The sequence below is a fragment of the Salvelinus sp. IW2-2015 genome, linkage group LG3, assembly GCF_002910315.2.
Source record: "Salvelinus sp. IW2-2015 linkage group LG3, ASM291031v2, whole genome shotgun sequence".
Classification (NCBI taxonomy): domain Eukaryota; kingdom Metazoa; phylum Chordata; class Actinopteri; order Salmoniformes; family Salmonidae; genus Salvelinus; species Salvelinus sp. IW2-2015.
Genome location: NC_036840.1, coordinates 13,089,137 through 13,113,988, shown reverse-complemented (window position 1 = coordinate 13,113,988; position 24,852 = coordinate 13,089,137). Strand labels below are relative to the sequence as shown.

Here is a 24,852-nt window from a genome sequence, read left to right as displayed (position 1 = left end):
TATGGTCCAGATATTAATGAAAACACATCAATATCACAGCAGGGAGGGATATAGTATGCATGAGTGAAATAACCAATTCAGTGTGGCTATAGCACCTTCAGGCACCACAGGTTGAGCATTCGTTTGTCAAATATAACCATAAGTAGAGAGATGACAAGTACAACGTTTGCTTTTCAGGCCATCTTTGGTCATTTGCCTCAATGGGCATTTAATATACAGGCAATTCAAGTTGAGATGTGCTGCTCTGTTCTGGGCCAGCTGAAGCTTTTCTAGGTCCTTTTTTGCCATACCTGCCCATACACCTGGTCCATAGTCAAGATACGATAAAATCAGAGCTTACAGGACTTGTTGGGTTGCATATGATGTTAAAAAAGCAGAGCATCTCTTCAGCACAGACAAACCTCTCCCCATCTTTACAACAATTTAATCAATATGCCTTGACCATGACAGTTTACAATCTAAGGTAACACCAAGAAGTTTAGTCTCTTCTACTTGCTCTACAGCCACATTATTCATAAACAGATTCAGCTGAGGTCCAGTACCTAGAAAGCGATTTTGGTTTTAAATACTGTATGTTCAGGACAAGTTGATTCCTAATCACCCATTCTAAAACTTGCAACTATTTGTTTAGGGTTTTCACTAGCTGTGGGTGCTGACATGTATAGTATTGAATCATCTGTGTACATATAAACACAGGATTTGTTTAATGTTAATGGTAGATTATTGGTAAAAATAGAGAACAGTAAAGGGCCAAGACAGCTCCCTTGTGGAATACCACATTTTACATGTTTTACGATAGAGAAGCTTCCATTAAAGAAAACCCTCTGTGTTCTATTAGGTAGATATCATGGATAGAGAGCTATGGCAGATAATGTAAAAAAAACTAATAAAAAAAACTAGAACAAATGATAGTATCTTATTATCGATATCTTTCAGCCAATCATCAGTCATTTGTGTCAGTGCAGTACATGTTGAGTGTCCTTCCCTATAAGCATGCTGAAAGTCAGTTGTTAAATTGTTCACAGAGATAGCATTGTATCTGGTCAAACACAATATTTTCAATGAGTTTGCTAAGAACTGGCAGCAAGTTGATTGGTCGGCTGTTAAAGCCACAAAGGGAGCTTTACACATTTTTGGGTAGCGGAATGACTTTCATTATTAGGTATTTTATGCATGAATATGATGGTCACAGTGTGTTGTTGACATTTCATGCCTAAATTTGCCAACTTTGCCAATGAAATAGTCCTAAATAAAAGTGGCAATATCAAAAGGTTTTGTAATGAATGAGCCCTCAGATGCAATGAAAGATTAAGTTGAATTAGTCTTTCTGCCCATAACTTCATTTAAAGTACTCCAAAGCTTTTTTCATCATATTTTATATAATTTATAATCAAGAATAATCGAGCATTTCAGTAAGCATTTCTCTACGGCTGATAATTCTCGATTATCGGTGGTGACAGTGTTTCCTAGCCTCAGTGCAGTGGGCAGCTGAGAGGAGGTGCTATTATTCTCCATGGACTTTACAGTGTCCCAAACCTTTTTGGAATTAGTGCTGTAGGATGCACATTTCTGTTTGAAAAAGCTAACCTTTGCTTTTCTAACTGACTGTGTATATTGGTTCCTGACTTCCCTGAGAAGTTGCATGTCGCAGGGACTATTCGAAGCAAGTGCAGTGCGCCACAGGATGTTTTTGTGCTGGTCAAGGGCAGTCAAGTCTGGAGTGAACCAAGGGCTATATCTGTTCTTAGTTTTAAATTCTTTGAAAAGGACATGCTTATTTAAGATGGTGAGGAAGGAGGAGTAGGATAAAGGCTATAAGAACTGGTCATCTAGTGCGTTCGGAACAGAGAGTAAAAGGAGCAGACTTCTGGGCGTGGTAGGATAGATTCAGGGCATAATGCACAGACAAGGGCATGGTAGGGTGCGAGTACAGTGGAGGTAAACCTAGGCATTGAGTGATGATGAGAGACGCTGCATCTCTGGAAGCGCCAGTTAAGCTAGGTGCGGTCTCCGCATGTGTGGGGGGGGTGGGGCAAGGGAGCTAACCGAGCCATGTAGAGCGGGATTAGGGGCTACGCAGTAAAACAAAACAATGAGAGCTACCCTAAACAACAGTATACAAGGCATATTGACATTAGAGGGAGGCATAAAGCAATCACAGGTGTTGATTGGGAGGGCTAAGACAGCAACGGGTAAACAGCTAAGACAAAAACAACAGGTAAATGGCGATGAATGGGCAGAGAGGGTCAGTTAGCTACACACAGGACCTGAGTTCGAGGCTGGGGCCGACAGATTAACAAAATTAAGTACCGTGTTAATGAACAGTCCAGTAGGCATCAGCTGTGTAGCCGAGCGATCATAGGATCCAATAAGCAGCAACGGACGAAACAGGCTGTGCCCTGGGTCCTCACCGACATCAACGACGCAGAGGCCGGTTGAGAGCACATTGGCCAAAATACGTCAGCAGACCAGCCATGATGGATCGGCGGGGCTCCGTGTCGACAAAGGGTCCAGGCCAATTGGCAAGAGAGGTATTGTAGTTGGTGTACGTTTGCTAGCCAGGGGAATGGGCCTAGCTCGAGGCTAACTGGTTCTTGCTTCTGGACAAGGGCATTAGTCACGATAGCAGCTAGCTAGCTGCGATGATCCGGTGTAATGGTCCAGAGCTTGTGGCAGGAATCCGGTGATGTAGTGGGGGGTAAAGCAGTCCGATATGCTGGATAGAGCTATTATAGATGCTGGATAGAGCTATTAGATGGATAGAGCTATTATAACCTACCAGAGCATTTACAAACAGAACAGGAACTATATCTTTATTGATCATATCTTTACTAATGCTGCATAACTTTGTTCTAAAAATAGTTTGGATGGAGCAGAGAGGAGAGGCCCGTTCATTATAATGTCACATCAGTAGCACTTCACCTGTGATATACTCCCACAGCGTAATTATACCAGACAGCTAATGGAAATGTGTTTTCCCATCTAATGTCAGATCACTTCTCTTTTAATAATCCCAGCATTTAAACAACACCCCAGACTCTGACATTAGCCCTTAATCGAACATGTAACAGCAGTCATGGATATCTGGCTGGCTATTATATCTCACACACTGTTATTTATCTCTCACACTGGGGTGAGTGTCTACACAATTCCATATCAGGAGGGTCAGAGGTTATGGTCCATTGTCACGGGGTAATTAACATGCTCGGCACATTAAGTCGATTCTACTCTGTCTGGATGTAGAAACGTAAGTCTGTTTAACTCTGATTAGTATCACTAATTGACACACGGGCACACAAATAAGAGTATGATGTCTGATTGGTGATGACATCTGGTGAGATCTTTCTTTCTGTCTGAACTCTGTAATTGTTTCCAGGGACAAGAAAAACATTTCATATACTTGAAGAAACATTCAAAGTTCTTGAAATTTTCTGGATTGACTGACCTTCATGTCTTAAAGTAATGATGGACTGTCGTTTCTCTTTGCTCATTTGAGCTGTTCTTGCCATAATCTTCTGTATACCACCCCTATCTGGTCACAACACAACTGATCGGCTCAAATGCATTAAGAAGGAAAGAAATTCCACAAATTAACCTTTAACAAGGCACACTTGTTAATTGAAACGCATTCCAGGTGACTACCTCATGAATCTGGTTGAGAGAATGCCAAGAGTGTGCAAAGCTGTCATCAAGGCAAAGGGTGGCTACTTTGAAGAATATCAAATATAAAATATATTTTGATTTGTTTAACACTTTTTGGGTTATTACATGATTCCAAATGTGTTATTTCATAGTTTCCAGCTATTCCAGCTTCAACTTCGACTCATCTGCTCTTTCTATAATTCCGACCCAGTTTTTGGGCAGCCCAAGAGGAAACGCAGATGTTACAAAGGCAAGAGAGGGGGGATCCTGGTGAGATTAAGGCAAAGGGACAACCGGCCACCTCTTCCCTCCATTCTACTGGCCAGTCACTTGATAATAAGATAGATGATCTCCGATTGCGGATTTGCTATCAACAGGACATTCTCTGATTTTCTGAAACACGTCTTTCGGATAAGATACCTCCATGGCTGTTCAATTTGATTCACTGCGCAGACAGGACAGGGGAGTCGGGGAAATCGAGGGTAGAGGGGTTTGCCTCTTCATCAACAACAAATGGTGTGCTGACTCAAGCGCAGTGGAAGTGTCGACCCATTGTTCACCCATCTTGGAATAGTCAAATGCCCGACCCTTTCACCTGCCACGGTTTTCAGCTGTGACTGTTCTATACATTCCAACTCAAGACAAGAAAAATAACAAGCTGGCACTTAACAAACTGCATGAGGCTAAAGCCAAGTAGGAAAACTTACATCCAGAGGCTGCTTTTCTGATTGCCTACGATATTAATTCCACGTCATTAAGACACGTAATGCCCAACTGCCGTCAACACGTCTCTCTCGCCACTAGGGGTGATAAAGTCCTAGACCACTGTTATTCCACCCACGAGCAAGCATACGCTGTACTCCTGCTTCCTATTTACAAGCAGAAGCTCAAACAGGAATTACCCATGATTCACTCCATTGAGAAATTGTCTCCAGAATGAGAGATTATGCTACAGAACTGCTTTGCTAGCGCTGTTTCGGTACTCCGCTGATGACATCGACAGACAACAAGCTAACCTACTCCCTCACCGGCTTCATTAGGAAATGCATTGGCGACGTTGTCCCCACAGTTAAGGTTTGCTGCTTCCCCAATCAAAATCCCTGGATTACCACTGAAGTTGGTGCTAAACTAAAGGATAGGGCTACCGCACACAGGGCTATCGCAGACAACCCTGAGGCTACAGCTGAGGACAGGAACTAGTACAAAAGTCCCGCTATGACCTCCACAGCGAGCAAAAGCACAATATAGGAATAAGGTGTAACCATATTACACAGGCTCCGCCGCCCACCGCATATGGCAAGGGCAGTCCATTATGGATTACAAAGGACGACACAGCTGTGATCTGCCCAACGATGCCTCTCTACCAGATGAACTCAAATCATTTTATGCACGCTTTGATAATAACAACATCATGACGGTTGTGAGGGCCGCCACCAACTAAGAAGATTGGGTGATCTCACTCTTAGAGGCCGACATGAGTCTTTAATCAGGGCAATACCCGCAAGGCCGCGGGGCACGATTGTATTCCAGGGGCAAGATTGTATTCTCAGAACATGCGCAGAACAGCTGGCAGTTATATTCACAGTAAATTTCAACCTCTCCTTTTCCCAGTCTGTAATCCCTACATGTTTTAAGATGACCACCATCATTGCTGTTCCCAAGAAATCTAAGGCTTCATGCCACAATGGCTACCACCCTTTAGCACTCACATCTGTAATCATGAAGTGCTTTGAGAGGCTGGTTATGGCACACATCCACTCCATCATCCCAGACACCCTAGACCCACTCTAATTTGCATACCACCCCAACAGATCCATAGACAATAAGAGGAATACCTATGTGAGAATGCTGTTCATTGACTACAGCTCAGTATTCAGCACCATTGTCCCCTCCATGCTCGACACAAAGCATAGCACCCTGAACACCTCCTTCGGCAACTGGATCCTGGACTTCCTGACGGGCCGACCCCAGGTGGTGAGGGTAGGCAAGATTACCACCACCATGTTGACCCTCAACACAGGGGCCCCACAGAGGTGTGTGCTTAGTCCCCTCCTGTCCTTCCTGTTCACCCACAACAGTGTGGCCACCAATGACTCCAACAATATCATCAAGTTTTCTGAAGGCACGACGGTGGTAGGCCTGATCACCGGCGACGATGAGACAGCCTACAGGGAGGAAGTCAGTGACCTGGCATTGTAGGGACGGAACAACAACCTCTCTCTCAACGTCAGTAAGACCAAGGAGCTGATCGCGGACTACAGGAAACGGGAGGGCGAGCACTCCCCCATCCACATTGACCGGGCTGCAGTGGAGCGGGACGAGAGCTTCAAATTCCTTGATGTCCAAATCACTAAGAACTTAAGATGGTCCACACACACGCACACGGCCGTGAAGAAGGCGCAACAGGGCCTATTCCCCCTCAGGAGGATGAATAGGTTTGGCATGGGACCTCAAATCCTCAAAAAGGTTTCCAGCTGTATCACTGCTTGGTATGGCAATAACACCGACCTCTATCGCATGACGCTACAAAGGGTAGTGCGGACAGGTAAGTATATCACTGGGGCCGAGCTCCCTGCCATCCAGGAACTCTATATCAGGCGGTGTGAAAGGAAGGCCCGGAAAATTGTTAAAGACTCCAACCACCCAAGCCATAAACTGTTCTCTCTGCTTCTGCATGGCAAGTGGTACCAGTGCATCAAGCCTGACACTAACAGGATCATGAATAGCTTCTATCCCCATGCCATAAGTCTGCTAAATAACCAACTGAATAGCTTACAAAATGGCTACAGACTTTTGATCTTTGTATTTTAGTCTTATTTTTGCACTCGAACTATGCACACTCACAAGGCCCTACACACTACGCACACTGAAACTCACTGATACTCACACATACAAACACTCATTCCATAATTTGCACATACATTTATAATACTGACTCTACATACACCCACTCACATACAATTATCATATATACTCCTGCTACTCTGTTTATCATATATCCTGATGCCTTGTCACCGTACCCTTATACATATCAATCCAGTATCCCTGCACATTTACAATGTGCTGACCCTGTATATTGTATACTTAGTTACTTTATCATGTTCTTCTTATTTCTTATTTTTATATCTCATGTTTTCTCATGTTTTTGTTCTACCTTGTTATTTTTTGTATTACATTGTTATTGATAACTGCATTGTTGGGTTAGAGCTTGGAAGACAGGCATTTCACTGTACTTGCGCATGTAACATTCAAAAATGTCACATGTGAAGTGTTCCAAAAACACGTTTTCACATGATTTCACATGTTTTTTTCCATAAGGGGGATGAATTTCTTGCAACCTGAAATTCTTGCTACGCCACCAGGTGAGTGGCCATTAAAACTTTTAAAAACTTCAAATGTGACATTTCACATGTGAAATCTTGTGATTTTTGCCTAGAATCAAGTCAATAATTGTGTGATTATCTGACAACACCAATGAAAAAGTAGCAGGAAAAGTCGGAGGAAACTGCGTTCAACTGACGTCAGCTTACAGGCACATGGCCTGCCACAAGGACTAGCAAGAGCACAATATGCCAAACCCCCCCCTAAACTGGACGGCACAATTGTGTGCCATCCTACAGAGCTTCCGGTCAGCTGTGACCCAGGCTGTAGTGGCACCTCAGCACTGTGCCACTCGGATAGTACCACTAAGGGTACATGTGCAGATAATCTAGTATAAAGGTCCATTTTCTACCCAATATATTCGATATAAGGTACAATTATTTCTGCACTTTGAAATGTAGGTGGGGGCAATGTACTGGTGGGGCTCATTAGCATTTTTGTCTAAAACATGTTTGTGCCATCTATCAGTGGAAATGTTGTACCAGTTTAACGGGTGTATCGTTATGTTGATGAAAGTTGAGCACATCTTTTGACAGTTCTTCAATTGGTGTAAGTACTTGGTGACAATCCAGAGTTGCACTGTTAAGAATTTACTATGCATTTTCCTGTAGATTAATGGCAGCTGGTACACACAAATGTAATGTTTAGTTTTCAATAACTTATTTTCTAATAGTTACAAGTGTGTTATTGTAGAATTCACAGTAATTTACTGTAGCTACACTGACCTGATGGTGTAGCCGAGAAGTGGTTATTACAATGACATGGTAACTATCTATAAATGAAATATTGTATGGGTCTTTGGTATCACATGCACTTATGTCAGCCTTTAACAAGGCTGGAGAACTAACCATGTTCAAGCTTAATGTTCATGAACAGAATACAACAGAGCAGATTAACTGGGACAAAATTCCCTCTCATGGGAGACCAAAAAGAGACAGCTGAATGCCACTTTAATAAGCCACACCTGCAATCTTCTGATGGGCTGTTGCTGGTACTCTGTAATTCCCAAGGTATTTTGAACTCTACCGCGGGTAGATTTTTTAGGAATAGTTTTTCATATGTGTGTTTTTGCATGTACATTGAGTGATTGTGTGATTAAATGTTATGCTACACAAAGATAAATAATTGTTTTCTAAACTAATCCAATCATTGAATTCCTGCACCCGTTACTGAAATGGTTGTTCCAAATCAAAGAAAATCGTATTGGTCACATACACATGGTTAGCAGATGTTAATGTGAGTGTAGCGAAATGCATGTGCTTCTAGTTCCGACAATGCAGTAATATCTAACAAGAAATCTAACAAATTCACAACAACTATCTTATACACACAAATGTAAGGGATGAATATGAATATGTACATATAAATATATGGATGAGCGATGGCCGTGCGGCATAGGCAAGATGCAGTAGATGGCATGGAGCAGGATATACATTTGAGATGAGTGATGTAGGATATGTAAACATTATTAAAGTGGCGTTGTTTAAAGTGACTAATGACAGGCATAGGCAATATGCAGTAGATGGTGTAGAACAGTATTTACATATGAGTTGAGTAATGTAGTATATGTAAACATGAATAAAGTGGCGTTATTTAAGGTGACTAGTGATACCTTTATCAAGTTCGTTTATTAAAGTGGCCAGAGATTTGAGTCAGTATGTTGACAGCAGCCTCTCGATGTTAGTGATGGCTGTTTAACAGTCTGATGGCCTTGTAATAGAAGCTGTTTTTCAGTCTCTCGGTCCCCGCTTTGATGCACCTGTACTGACCTCGCCTTCTGGATGATAGTGGGGTGAACAGGCAGTGGTTCGGGTGGTTGTTGTCCTTGATGATCTTTTTGGCCTTCATATATAGCTTATGATATATATAATGATAATATTCACCTAGGAACTCACTTCATGAAGGCCACAGGCTTGAAAATGAATGAATTCAACAATGTCTTTGTCACTAGCTGTCACGCCCTGACCTTAGAGATCCTTTTTATGTCTCTATTTTGGTTTGGTCAGGGCGTGAGTTGGGGTGGGCATTCTATGTTTTGTGTTCTATCTTTTTTATTTCTGTGTGTTTGGCCGGGTGTGGTTCTCAATCAGAGGCAGCTGTCTATTGTCTCTGATTGAGAACCATACTTAGGTAGCCTTGTGTTTTGTGGGTAGTTGTTTTCTGTCTTTGTGTCTGTACCAGACAGGACTGTTTCGTTCATTCTCTTTGTTATTTTGTTTAGTGTTCTGTTTTAATAAATGAACATGAACACTTACCACGCTGCGCTTTGGTCCGATGATTCCTCATCTTCAGACGACGAACGTTACACTAGCAAACACAGTCATGGGTGGTAACTCTACAATTAAATTCGAAAAGGCACACTGGGAAACTATTGGAGGCATGGCTTAGTTGGGGTGTTAAATTTATGTATGCCTTACAAAAAAACAGCCTTTGTATTGCTCATATGAAGGTAGTGCATCAACTATATAAGTTTCTTAACTTTTTAGGTAAACGATTTCCTTAAAATGTTTGAGTAGCCAGAACTTTTTCGGTTTTACAGTGTACTAGTGATTGGACGATTGATACCGGAGCTCCAATGCTCCAATGTAGTTTTCTGAGTCGACACAATGTACCGATGCTCATTTCAAAAGTATCATTATTACGTGATCAATGACGTTCAAACCTCATTTGATCATGTGGTTTTTCAAACCGTGTGTTGAAAAAATGCAAGATCCGATTCCCAGTTGGTTTCAAACACCGACCTCTACTTGACACTGTAATTACAATGTATAGTTAGGACTTTTTTATGCAGTCATCTGAATTGTAGCTACTCCTACTACTGCTACTACTAATATTACTACTACTACTACTACTACTACAGGGTCTTGGGGACCAGAACACTCACAGACGACAGGGAAAGGTGTCGGATCCTGGTGAATTATTTAGAAAAATAGTTGTGACACCACACTTACTGCACATTATTGTTCAAACAACTTGTTTTATTTAGTAAAGTATAAGCTTCTATCCTAAATATTGACATGGATTCACAGTTCATTTATAGCAAAAAAACTGGGGATTGGGATTCACAGCAAAAAAGGGACACATCACGGAAGTTGAAAAACCTGTAACAGATAGTAGGCTACTAAGACCAACGATTATCCACTGCGTCTCGGAGATTTGATATATTGTGTAATAAACTTCTTTATGAGGCGCTGCTGCGCCTTCTTCACCACGCTGTCTGTGTGGGTGGACCATTTCAGTTTGTCCGTGATGTGTACGCCGAGGAACTTAAAACTTTCCACCCTCTCCACTACTGTCCCGTCGATGTGGATAGGGGGCCGCTCCCTCTGCTGTTTCCTGAAGTCCACGATCATCTTGTTTGTTTTGTTGACATTGAGTGTTGAGGTTATTTTCCTGGCACCACACTTCGAGGGCCCTCACCTCCTCCCTGTAGGCCGTTTCGTCGTTGTTGGTAATCAAGCCTACCACTGTAGTATCGTCTGCAAACTTGATGATTGAGTTGGAGGCGGGCATGGCCACGCAGTCATGGGTGAACAGGGAGTACAGGAGAGGGCTGAGAACGCACCCTTGTGGGGCCCCAGTGTTGAGGATCAGTGGGGTGGAGATGTTGTTACCTACCCTCACCACCTGGGGGCGGCCCGTCAGGAAGTCCAGGACCCGGTTGCACAGGGTCTCGAGCTTAATGACGAGTTTGGAGGGTACTATGGTGTTAAATGCTGAGCTGTAGTCAATGAACAGCATTCTTACATAGGTATTCCTCTTGTCCAGATGGGTTAGGGCAGTGTGCAGTGTGCAGTGTGATTGCGATTGCGTCGTCTGTGGACCTATTGGGGCGGTAAGCAAATTGGAGTGGGTCTAGGGTGTCAGGTGGGGTGGAGGGGATATTGGGAACGGGAACAATGGTGGCCCTCCTGAAGCATGTGGGAACAGCAGACTGGGATAAGGATGGATTGAATATGTCCGTAAACACACCCGCCAGCTGGTCTGCACATACTCTGAGGACGCGGCTGGGGAAGCCGTCTGGGCCTGCAGCCTTGCRAGGGTTAACACGTTTAAATGTTTTACTCACGTTGGCTGCAGTGAAGGAGAGCCCGCAGGTTTTGGTAGCTGGCCGTGTCAGTGGCATTGTATTGTCCTCAAAGCGAGCAAAGAAGTTGTTTAGTTTGTCTAGGAGCAAGACATCGTGGTCCGCGACGGGGCTGGTTTTTCTTTTGTAGTCCATGATTGACTGTAGACCCTGCCACATACTGAGGCAGGGTCTGAGCCGTTGAATTGCGACTCTACTTTGTCTCTATACTGACGCTTAACTTGATTGATTGCGTTGCGGAGGGAATAGTTACACTGTTTGTATTCGGTCTTGTTTCCGGTCACCTTGCCCTGATTAAAAGCAGTGGTTCGCGCTGCCATCAATCCACGGTTTCTGGTTGGGGAATGTTTTAATAGACGCTGTAGGTACAACATCACCGATGCACTTGCTAATAAACTCGCTCACCGAATCAGCGTATTCATCAATGTTGTTGTTCGACGCTATGCGGAACATATCCCAGTCCACGTGATCGAAGCAATCTTGAAGTTTGGAATCCGATTGGTCAGACCAGCGTTGAACAGACCTGAACACGGGAGCTTCCTGTTTTAGTTTCTGTCTATAGGCTGGAAGCAACAAAATGGAGTCGTGGTCAGATTTTCGGAAAGGAGGCCGGGGGAGGACTGTATATGCGTCGCGGAAGTTAGAATAACAATGATCCAGGGTTTTGCCAGCCCGGGCCGCGCAATCGATATGCTAATAAAATTTAGGGAGCCTTGTTTTCAGATTAGCCTTGTTAAAATCCCCAGCTACAATAAATGCAGCCTCAGGATATGTGGTTTCCAGTTTACATAGAGTCAAATAAAGTTTGTTCAGGGCCGTCGATGTGTCTGCTTGGGGGGGAATATACACGACTGTGATTATGATCGAAGAGAATTCTCTTGGTAGATAATGCGGTCGGCATTTGATTGTGAGCAATTCTAAGTCAGGTGAACAAAAGGACTTGAGTTCCTGTATGTTGTTATGATCACACCACGTCTCGTTAACCATAAGGCATACACCCCTGCCCTTCTTCTTACCAGAGAGATGCTTGTTTCTTTCGGCGCGATGCGTGAAGAAACCAGGTGGCTGTACCGACTCCGATAGCGTGTCTCGAGTGAGCCATGTTTCCGTGAAACAAAGAACGTTACAGTCTCTGATGTCTCTCTGGAAGGCAACCCTTGCTCGGATTTCGTCTACCTTGTTGTCAAGAGACTGGACATTGGCGAGTAGTATGCTCGGGAGCGGTGCGCGATGTGCCCGTCTACGGAGCATGACCAGAAGACCGCTCCGTCTGCCGCTTCTGCGGCGCCGTTGTTTGGGTCGCCGACTGGGATCTGATCCATTGTCCTGGGTGGTGGGCCAAGCAGAGGATCCGCTTCGGGAAAGTCGTATTCCTGGTCGTAATGTTGGTGAGTTGACGTTGCTCTTATATCCAATAGTGCCTCCCGACTGTATGTAATAAAACCTAAGATTTCCTGGGGTAACAATGTAAGAAATACATAAAAAAACAAAATACTAGTTTCCTAGGAACGCGAAGCGAGGCGGCCATCTCTGTCGGCGCCGGATGTATGTGTATGTGCACTCAGTGTATAGCTGCCATAGTATGCATGTTATCAACAGAAGAGTCAGTGAAAGCGATAGGTTACTGGCATGTATTGCTAGTGGCAGTAAGTTGCCTGTAAATTACTGTAAACATTTTGTCAGTAACTTATTTTTAATTTTACAATAACTTACTGACAAATGGTTTCCAGTTAAGAATTTACTAATTCACACTAACTTCTGGCAACAAGTTGCCATGAAATTACTGGAACATCTTTAAAGTACAGCTCACCATTGACACATCCTCTTAAAACATTTGCAGACCAGACGGCAATAAAGGAGACGCTCAACTTATATTGGCATAACCATCAAACACTTAAACTGCTACAACACTTGCTCTGACAATTGGCACAAATACACATATAATTGACCACGCCCCAAATATGCTAATATCCCCACCAGTAAATCGCCCCCACCTACCAAAGCGCAGCGATGATCGTACCTTATATTCAAAATATTGGGTGGAAAATTATCCCATTATACCTACAAGGTACCAAACTATAGCATGTGCGTTTTCTGAATAGGAAGTCCGGGGCAGGAGTGGAACAGCTGCCTAATGGTGGCTATTCAGTAGTGATGTGGAAATTAAGCTTCCTTATGCATTGAGCATTTCCAGCCAATTGTGTCGAAAATAGGTTCATTACTCAAGGCTTTAATCAACACATTGTACACTAGTGGCACCTGCTGGTCAAAACAATTTAGAGCAACCAAATTATTATAAATGACATCATACACACCATAGTCCACGTGATCAAAACAGTCTTTGAGCATAGATTCTGATTGGTCAGACCTGCGTTGTACAGATCTGACCACCGGAACTTCCCTAATGAGTCTTTGTTTATAGGCGGGGAGGAGCAAAATGGAGTTGTAGCAGTGGTCAAGAGTGAAATTTCCACGAGTTGGACAGTCAATGTGTTGATAGTAATTTGGGAGCACGGATATCAAATTACTTTTGTTAAAGTCCCCCGTGACAATTAACTCTGCATCCGGGTACGCAGTCTCCAGTTTGTTTAGGGTCCAATGAAGATTTTTGGTGTCGACTTCGGGCGGGATTTAAACAGCCATGGCAATAAGGCCTGAGAACTCTCTTGGAAGGTAAAAAAGAGCAGCATTTGATGATCAAGTATTCCAAGTCGAGAGAGCACAAGCTCGAAGTTCCTGTACGCTTCCCCCATCGCACCACTTGTAATTGGTCATGAAGCTGACACCACCACCTTTGTTCTTGCCAGAGAGAGTCCGCTTCCTATCTGCTCGATGAACTGTAAAACCCGCTGGTTGTATATATTCCATTTGCATGTCGGAGGAAAGCCAAGTCTCAGCAAAACCGAGAGTGTTGCAGAATCTGACCTCCCTCTGTAAGGAGTACCTTGCTCTGAGCTCGCCAATTTCATTCACTAATAATTGAACATTGGCCTCCAGTAGTATGTTCGGTAATGGAGGATGGGTTGCCCGGCATCTCAAACTCACTAAGACCCCGTCACATCTGCCTCTCAGTCAGCGTCTTCCTTTCCTTCTCTCTGGTAGGACTCCCAGGCTGCCCGGCGCCTCACCTAAGAGGCTAGACTTTTGTTACGCCGCAGTGTGTACCCAGCAATTCATATTAAAATAGTTCTACCTGGGTGTATGAAGTAATACACGAAACAGAGTAAGACAATTCAAGACTCTAACACTAGAAAAAATGCCAATTTATTCAAAATAAAAACAAAGATACCTTATTTGCATAAGTATTCAGACCCTTTGCTATGAGACTTGAAATTGAGCTCAGGTGCATCTTGTTATCATTTATCATCCTTGCAATGTTTCTACAACTTGATTGGAGTCAACCTGCGGTAAATTCAATTGATTACATGATTTGGAAAGGCACACACCTGTCTATATAAGGTCCCACAGTTGACAGTACATGTCAGAGCAAAAACCAAGCCATGGGTCGAAGGAATTGTCCATAGAGCTCCGAGACAGGATTGTGTCGAGGCACAAACCTGGGGGAAAAAATGTATGAGGCATTAAAGGTCCCCAAGAACAGTGGCCACCATTATTCTTAAATGAAAGAAGTTAAGAACCACCAAGACTCTTCCTAGAGCTGGCCGCCTGGCCAAACTGAGCAATTGGGGGAGAAGGGCCTTGGTCAGGGAGGTGACCAAAACCCGATGGTCACTCTGACAGAGCTCTAGAGTTTCTCTGTGGAGAAAGGAGAACCTTCCAGAAGGAAAACCATCTCTGCAGCACTCCACCAATCAGGCCTTTATGGTAGATTGGCCAGACGGAAGCCACTACTCAGTAAAAGGCACATGACAGCCCACTTGGAGTTTGCCAAAAGGCACCTAAAGACTCTCAGATCATGAGAAACAAGATGCTCTGGACTGATGGAACCAAGATTGAACTCTTTGACCTGAATGCTAAGCATCACGTCTGTAGGAAACCTGGCACATCCCTACGGTGAAGCATGGAAGTGGCAGCGTCACGCTGTGGGGATGTTTTTCAGCAACAGGGACAGGGAGACTAGTCAGGATCGAGGGAAAGTAGAACAGAGCAAAGTACAGAGAGATCATTGGTGAAAACCTGCTCCAGAGTGCTCAGCACCTCAGACTGGGGCGAAGGTTCACCTTCCAACAGGACAAACGACCCTAAGCACACAGCCAAGACAATGCAGGAGTGGCTTCTGGACAAGTGTCTGAATGTCCTTGAGTGGCCCAGCCAGAGGCTGGACTTGAACACGATCAAATATCTCTGGAGAGACCTGAAAATAACCTGACAGAGCTGGAGAGGATCTGCAGAGAAGAATGGGAGAAACTTCCCAAATACAGGTGTACCAAGCGTGTAGCGTCATACCGAAGAAGACTCGAGGCTGTAGTTGCTGCCAAAGGTGCTTCAACAAAGTACTGAGTAAAGGGTCTGAATACTTATGTAAATGTTATATTTCAGTTTTTATTTGTAATAATTAGCAAAAATTTACAAAAACCTGTTTTTGCTTTGTCATTGTGGGGTAATGTGTGTAGATTGGCGAGGGGGAAAAAACAATTGAATCAATTTTAGAATAAGGCTGTAACGTAACAAAAAAACAATTGAACAACATTTTCCTGTATTACCAAATGAGGAGAGTTACAAACTACACACCAGTCAGAGTTATACTTAAACTTCATCTTTAATGAGCTTTAAGCTTTAGCCTTTGACTTTCAACAATTCACTATCTATAATGAATTTTGAGAGTCCCAACATAATGGCAACTGAGATCTTTTATAGCAAAGATCCACCCCCCTAGTCGACATGACAAACCACAGATAATAGGAACTGTTCACAAAGAAAGACTTTTACKTGAGAGAGGAGYATCCSATAGCCAGATAGCATTCGCTATAAATTWTCGTTCAGTTTGGTCTCTAAGACGAGGTTCTAATCTCGTTCCTGGTACTTCATAGTACAAAAACACCAACTCATCCAATGGMATATATCAATTGTCAACTCTAGATACTCCCATCTCAAGTAAACCCCCTCTTGACCCCACTCCTGGACAAGCTCACTGAGGGGAGTGAGCCTCTAGGTCATACACTATCTCAAGATAAGTGCAACATCAGAGGGGACATACGATGGTTCCAGACACTGCCATACACCTCCCGCAATGGGAAAAGGAGGGAGTGACTGGCGCACAGACATTGTGGAGACAAGTAATTGGTTCCCCATTAATCACGCCATCCCTTCACATGGTTTAAGAATAGGTAAAGACACATTCACATATGAAGACAATGTTCCATTCTGTCCTCTTCCCTTTCTGATATTCTGCATAGCACCAGGGACATGTGAAAGACAAGCCTGACCTCTCCCCTCTCTGGGCCCCAAGTGACTGAGCCCTAGCTGAGAAGAGAAAAGTGCAGCTGCCAACACTATAGCCCAAAGGGATACATTCTAATGACAGGTATCTCACACAAGCATATTATGTGAATAAAACATCTTATCTATGTTACCCAACTAATTCTGATTCATCCGCCACATCTGTTCGCATTCATTAATTTGCATTTGCAGTTTTGTCAGTATTCTAAGCCAAAATTCAATATTTTTGTTTGCATGCATGAATAACTAGGCTACTACTTTTAGCATTTAGTTTGCATTATTTTGGTAATACAGGTCCCCTGTGGATCAGTTGGTAGAACATGGTGATTGCAATGCCAGGGTAGTGGGTTTGATTCCCACGGGGAACCAGTATGGGGAAAAAGTATGAAAATGTATGCACTCACTACTGTAAGATGCTCTGGATAAGAGTGTCTGCTAAATGAGTAAAATGTGTGTATGGCTGCATTCACAAAATAAAATGTATGTCAATTATGCCTTTTAAAGTAAAATATTCTCAATGACATTTAACACCTGGGTTTTCACATAGCCCCCTACAAAGGCCAGTGTGGCCCAAGAGGCTATGTTGAGAGGGCGTTCAATCGGAGGGGCTGAAATTGAAACCGTCAGGGTGATGGTAATGTTGGTTTGTATGCTTGACAGATTGCCCAGACACTCCCTATATTGATGGGGGGAAACTAGGGCATTCCTTATCACTGTTTCTACAATGTTTTCTTTTTCCAAAGTCGTTTTTCTCATTCTGAAGGTTTTATTTCTGTCTGGATGCCTCCACTCTCTATTTATATAACCGGTGAGGCATGCTGGTGGCATCACTGTTTGGCTAAAGGAGAGAGAGACATTGATTAAACTGTCCCAATAAAAAGGCCACAGCAATTTTGTGTTTTGAAAATAATAAACATATAGTTTATTTTTATAGTTATATATTATAGTTTTATAGTTTTTATATAGTGAGTAATCTCATCTTCCTCACTGACCAGCCAAATGCATGGCGCTCAGCAGTCTGCTCTCACTACCCATGCATAAAGAAAGAGGGAATCTGTAATGGGTGGAAGCTGAAAATCAAAGAGACAGACTAACCTAGGATAGGATAAAGTAATCCTTCTAACCCCCCTTAAAGAGTTAGATGCACTATTGTAAAGTGGTTGTTCCACTGGATATCATAAGGTGAATGCACCAATTTGTAAGTCGCTCTGGATAAGAGCGTCTGCTAAATGACTTAAATGTAAATGTAAATGTAGTTTGAATATCATGAAAAATATTCAAATCAAATCAAATATATTTATATAGCCCTTCTTACATCAGCTGATATCTCAAAGTGCTGTACAGAAACCCAGCCTAAACCTCCAAACAGCAAGCATGCAGGTGTAGAAGCACGGTGGCTGGAAAACTCCCTAGAAAGGCCAAAACCTATGAAGAAACCTAGAGAGGAACCAGGCTATGAGTGTGGGCCAGTCCTCTTCTGGCTGTGCAGGGTGGAGATTATAACAGAACATGGCCAAGATGTTAAAATGTTCATAAATTACCAGCATGGTCAATAATAATAATCACAGTAGTTGTCGAGGGTGCAGCAAGTCAGCACCTCAGGAGTAAATGTCAGTTGGATTTTCATAGCCGATCATTAAGGTATCTCTACCGCTCCTGCAGTCTCTAGAGAGTTGAAAACAGCAGGTCTGGGACAGGTAGCACGTCCGGTGAACAGGTCATGGTTCCATGCCGCCGGCAGAACAGTTGAAACTGGAGCAGCAGCACGGCCAGGTGGACTGGGGACAGCAAGGAGTCATCATGCCAGGTAGTCCTGAGGCATGGTCCTAGGGCTCAGGTCCTCCAAGAGAGAGAAAGAAAGAGAGAATTAGAGAGAGCATACTTAAACACAGGACACCGGATAAGACAACCACCAACTTACCATCCTGAGACAAGGCCGAGTATAGCCCACAAAGATCTCCACCACGGCACAACCCGTGGTAAAAGATGCATGCTTTTGCTAGTAGAGTTTTTTTTTAAATTTGCAAAGGAGAAAATCCATATTCTGTCCTTTATGATCCAGTATTTACAGGTTTCTCTCTGCATAAAGAAATGTACTTTGGACCCAGCAGCTTGCCATAGTTTGGTCACAAACAAGGAAGTATATTACATTGAAAATTCAGAGCAACAAATTAGTGAATGTAATGCATTTAAACACTGTATTTCTAGTTTATTTTACATAAAACTATTTGGATGCATACAATGCAGTCCAGTAGAAACTGATACAATGAAATGGACTATTATGGGTTAAGGACATTGCGCGAGAACTTCTGTCAATGCAGGTATGCTAGCTAGCTAACTTGCTAGTTTAGCTGAACAGTGATGGGTGAAAATGCACTCCCCTCACTGGCTAGGTATCTAAAACGCTGGAGGAGTTTGATGTGGAGGAGAGGCCCTCCAGGGTTCTAGAGAAAAAGTGCCCTAACCTGAGAGTCATCCAGTCTGCAGTGAAGGCCCTTCATGCACAACAACATAGTAAACACACACAGGCTGAATGACGTTATATTATAGTTATCTATATTAATATAACCTTTCAAATGTATTAATGTACACCACATGACCAAAAGTATGTGGACACCTGGTCTCATTCCAAAATCATGGGCATAAATATGGAGTTGGTCCCCCCTTTGCTGCTATAACAGCCTCCACTTTTCTGGGAAGGCTTTCCACTAGATGTTGGAACATTGTTGCGTGGACTTGTTTCCATTCAGCCACAAGAGCATTAGTGAGTTGAGGTCAGGGCTCTGTGCAGGCCAGTCAAGTTCTTCCAGACCGATCTCAACAAACCATTTCTGTATGGACCTCACTTTGAGCACGGGGGCATTGTCATGCTGAAACAGGAAAGGACCTTCCCGAAACTGTTGCCACAAAGTTGGAAGCGAAGAATCGTCTAGAATGTCATTGTATGCTGTAGCGTTAAGATTTACCTTCACTGGAACTAAGGGGCCTAGGCCGAACCATGAAACACAGCCCCAGACCATTATTCCTCCTCCACCAAACTTTACAGTTGGCACTATGCATTCGGGCAGGTAGCGTTTCTCCTGGCATCCGCCAAACCCATATTGGTCCGTCGGACTGCCAGATGGTGAAGCGTGATTCATCACTCCAGAGAGCGCATTTCCACTGCTTCAGAGTCCAATGGCGGCGAGCTTTACACCACTCCACCCGATGCTTGACATTGCACATGGTAATCTTTGGCATGTGCGGCTGCTCGGCCATGGAAACCCATTTCATGAAGGTCCCGACGAACAGTTTTTCTGCTGATGTTACTTCCAGAGGCAGTTTGGAACTGAGTGTTGGAACAGACGATGTTTATCCTTGTGGTATTCTTTTCATGAATTACTATGTCACCTGTCGCCATACAGAGCATGCATACAGTACAGTATGTGCTATTAAAATGCAAGCATAATGGGATATTCCTTCTCTCAAACTCTGCACATAGTGGATGGTCTGGGGATGCACTATGAGAAACTGTGTATCTGTAGTTGGGGCAGACCCAAACTCCTTACCCAGGATAATCCCTATGTGCTGGGGATACGAGACACAAACTGCCCAGGTACTTGACAATGGCTTCCTAGTAGAGATGTTCTTGTTTAGCAGTTAATCTAGTACTCATGATGCATTTTGTGCTGGCAGGAGTTTTAGAAGCGGTTATCCAAAGCCAAGCAAATTGTAGTCGTTGGAAACGGAGGGATTGCCTTGAAACTAGTGTGAGTATATCGACATTCTGCCATTCTTTTGTCTGAATTGGTCTTGTTCTAAAATCTCAAATGTGTATATATTATAGTTAAATGTACTGTATATTTTGTGTTCAGGTATGAGGTGGGAGGTTGTGAGGTGATCTGGGCAGTGAAAGACAAGGCTATAGGAAACACCTTCTTTGACGCGGGAGCCAACCAGTTCCTCATCCCCCCTGGACACAGACAAACCAGAGAGCTGCTACCTGTAAGAGGGCTCGCTACACCATAGAGGGGCCTGCAGCTACGCAGGGCCTTGCTGTACAGTAGGTGGCGACAGACAAGGCCAGAGTAGAGGGTTGGAAGAGCCAAGCAGTGCCCTGGGACCTTACTGGCATGAAGGCATCAGTTTGAGAGGAGCAGAGGTGGTAAGTGTGCCTCTTTGTGTTCACAATTATAGAATACAACATTAATATTATATTGTTTTAGTAAAGCAATTTTATTAGTTTATAGATGGTTTATAAATCTGTTATAAAAACACATTGGTTGAAATGTATCCATCCAGAGATGGGAATTTGTCTGGAACGAGGAAAGAAAGGTCAGCCTGGAGTAGTAATTCATAGTAACCTAAGTTGTTTTAACTCTTGTTGTGGCCAGGTGTCTCACAGGGTGTCAGTGGAGCACCAGTCTGAGGTGAAACAGATCTACTCTCACCAGGACTTCCTGCTGTCACCACTTGCCTCACAGACAGTAGACACTGGTGAGAGGAACCTATGACAGTGGAACATACCAGTGTGAAAGAGATGGAAATAAGTGACTGAATATGATGTGCTGAAAATGTGTTAATTTCCATTAATTAAATATACTGAACAAAAATATGAATGCAACAATTTCAAAGATTTTACTGAGTTACAGGTCATATAAGAAAATCAGTAAATTGAAATAAAATCATTAGGCCCTAGTCTACTGATTTCACATATGATTGCAGATATTGTCACGCCCGTGTGTAGAGACGGACCAAGGCGCAGCGTGATCTGGGTTCCACATCTTTTATTAGAAATAAGTGAACCACACAACAAAACAATAAAGACTAAAACGAAACGTGACGACAATGGAGTGCTAACATGCAACTACACATAAACAATATCCCACAAAACACAGGTGGAAAAATGCTACTTAAATATGATCCCCAATTAGAGACAACGACAGCCAGCTGCCTCTAATTGGGAATCATACCAAACACCAACATAGAAAACAAAACTAGAACCCCACATAGAAAATATAAACTAGACTAGCCCCCAGTCACGCCCTGATCTACTCTACCATAGAAAATAAGGGCTCTCTATGGTCAGGACTTGACAGATATGCATCTTTTGGCCACAGATACCTTAAAAAAAGGTAGGGGTGTGGATCAGAACCACATCCTTAGCATAGAGTTGATCAGGCTATTGATTGTGGCCTGTGGAATGTTATGTCCCACTCCTCTTCAATGGCTGTGCGAAGTTGTTGGATATTGGCGGGAACTGGAACACGCTGTCGTACACGACGATCCAGAGAATCTCAAACATACACAATGGGTGACATGTCTGGTGAGTATGTAGGCCATGGAAGAACTGAGACATTTTCAGCTTCCAGGAATTGTGTACAGATCCTTGCGACATGGGGCCATGCATTATCATGCTGAAACATGAGGTGATGGCGGCAGATGAATGGCTTTACAAGGATCCCGTCACGGTATCTGTACATTCAAATTGCCATCGATAAAATGCAATTGTGTTCGCTGTCCATAGTTTGGGGCACTCTGTTCACAACGTTGACATCAGCAAACCGCTCGACCACACAACGCCATACACTTGGTCTGCGGATGTACTGACAAATTCAATTCTCTGGCAACAGCTCTGGTAGACATTTTTGCAGTCAAAACTTGAGACATCTGTGGCATTGTGTTGTGTGACAAAACTGCACATTTTAGAGTGGTGTTTTGTCCCCAGCACAAGGTGCACCTGGGTAATGATCATGCTGTTTAATCAGCTTCTTGATATGCCACACCTGTCAGGTCGATGGATTATCTTGGCAAAGGAGAAATTCTCACTAACAGGGATGTAAACAATTTTGTGCCAAAAATTTGAGAGAAATAAGCATTTTGTGCATATGGAACATTTCCGGGATTCTTTATTTTAGCTCATGAAACATGGGACCAACACTTTACATGTTGCGTTCATGTTTTTGTTCGTTTAGTTGATTTATCTTTTCATCCACTGTGCTGTTTTCCCCAACTACAGGCTCTTGGCCAGTGTACGCTCAGCTGACCAATCGGAAGACGTTTGGCTGAGACTTCATCATCAGTGCCACAGGAGTCGTGCCAAACACCGAACCTTTTCTCCATGGAAACAACATAAGTAAAATAAGTAAAACAGATGCTAGATGTTTCATATAATCCATTACTTAATGACAACTCATGCCACTTCTACACAGAAGCAGTATTTACCAATATTTGTCTATACATATTCTGTTCAGTTTGCATTGGCTGAGGACTCTGGGTGGAGAGTGGACGACCACATGATGACAGAACCAGACATTTACTCTGCTGGAGACGTATGTAGAGCAGGCTCGGAGCCAAGCCACCTCTGGCAGCAGGTACACAAACCACACTGAATCTCTTCTAATGACGTTATGCTGCGTCTGACTATTCCTTTGGGTATGAGGCCTTTCGATTTTGTGGTGAACTACCCTGGAAACCATATATCCTGAGGCTGCAATTATTGTAGCTGGGGATTTTGACAAAGCTAATTTGAGAACAAGGCTACCTAAATTATATCAACACATTGACTGTATGTAGTGCGGGCAATACACTGGACCACTGCTACTCTAACTTCCACGAAGCATACAAGGCCCTCCCACGCCCTCCCTTCGGCAAATCCGACCACGACTCCATTTTGCTCCTACCGTCCTACAGGCAGAAACACAAACAGGATGTACCCCGTGACTAGAACCATTCAACGCTGGTCTGACCAATTGGAATCCGCGCTTCACGATTGTTTTGATCACACAGACCGGGAAATGTTCTGGGAAGCCACAGAAAATGACACCGATCTATACGTTGACTCTGTGTGAGTTTTTGAGGAAGTGCGTTGGAGATGTTATACCCATTGTGACTATTAAAACCTACCCTAACCAGAAACCGTGGATAGATGGCGGCATTTGCGCAAAACTGAAAGCACAGACCACAGCATTTAACCATGGAGAGATGACGAAGAATATGGCCAAATATAAACAGTGTAGTTATTCCCTCCACGAGGCAATCAAACAAGCGAAATGTCGGTATAGGGACAAAGTGGAGTCGCAATTCAACGGCTCAGACATGAGACGTATGTGGCAGGGTCTACAGGCAATTACGGACTACTAAAAGAAAACCGTCCACGTCACGGACACCGACGTCTTGCTTACAGACAAACTAAACACTTTCTTTGAGGATAATACAGTGCCACCGACGTGGCCCGCTACCAAGGACTGCAGGCCCCCCCTCTCCTTCTCCGTGGCTGACGTGAGTAAGACATTTAAACGTGCTAACCCTCACAAGGCTGCTGGCCCAGATGACATCCCTAGCCGCGTCCTCAGAGCATGCGCAGATCAGCTGGCTGGACATATTCAATCGCTCCCTATCCCAGTCTGCTATCCCCACATGCTTCAAGATGGCCACCATTGTTCCTGTACCCAAGAAGGCAAAGATAACTGAACTAAATGACTATTGCTCCATAGCACTCACTTCTGTCATCATGAAGTGCTTTGAGAGACTAGTCAAGGATCATATCACCTCCACCTTACCTGCCACCCTAGACCTACTTCAGTTTGCATACCCCCCCAACAGGTCCACAGACGATGCAATCGCCATCACACTACACACTGCCCTATCCCATCTGGACAAGAGGAATACCTATTTAAGAATGCTGTTTATTGACTACAGCTCAGCATTCAACACCATAGTACCATCCAAGCTCATCATTAAGCTTGAGGCCCTGGGTCTCAACCCTGCCCTGTGCAATTGGGTCCTGGACTTTCTGACGGGCCGCCCACAGGTGGTGAAGGTATGAAACAACATCTCCACTTCACTGACCCCCAACACTGGGGCCCCACATGGGTGCATGCTCAGCCCCCTCCTGTACTCCCTGTTCACCCATGACTGCGTGGCCATGCCCGCCTCCAACTCAATCATCAAGTTTGCAGATGACACAACAGTAGTGGGCTTGTTTACCAACAACGATGAGACAGCCTACAGGGAGGAGGTGAGGGCACTTGGAGTGTGGTGTCAGGAAAACAAAACATAGGAGATGATCGTGGACTTCAGGAAACAGCAGAGGGAGCACCCCCCTATCCACGTCGACGGGACAGTAGTGGAGAAGGTGGAAAGTTAAGTTCCTCGGCGTACACATCCCGGGCAAACTGAAATGGTCTACCCACACAGACAGTGTGGCTGTAGGAGGCTGTAGAAATTTGGCTTGTTACCTAAAACCCTCAAACTTTTACAGATGCACAATTGATGGAGGATGGGTTTTTTTTATGTTAACTTTTTCCCAAAAACATTTGACACGCGCATACAGTTAGGCCCTAAAGCTTCGGCCTACACAC

The 24,852-nt window shown here is 43.8% G+C and overlaps 1 pseudogene; it reads left to right on the top strand.

Annotated features, from left to right (window-relative positions):
• The first annotated feature begins 5,487 nt into the window (after positions 1-5,487).
• LOC111956157 (pyridine nucleotide-disulfide oxidoreductase domain-containing protein 1-like) lies at positions 5,488-22,881 on the top strand (annotated as a pseudogene).
• The last annotated feature ends 1,971 nt before the right edge of the window (positions 22,882-24,852 follow it).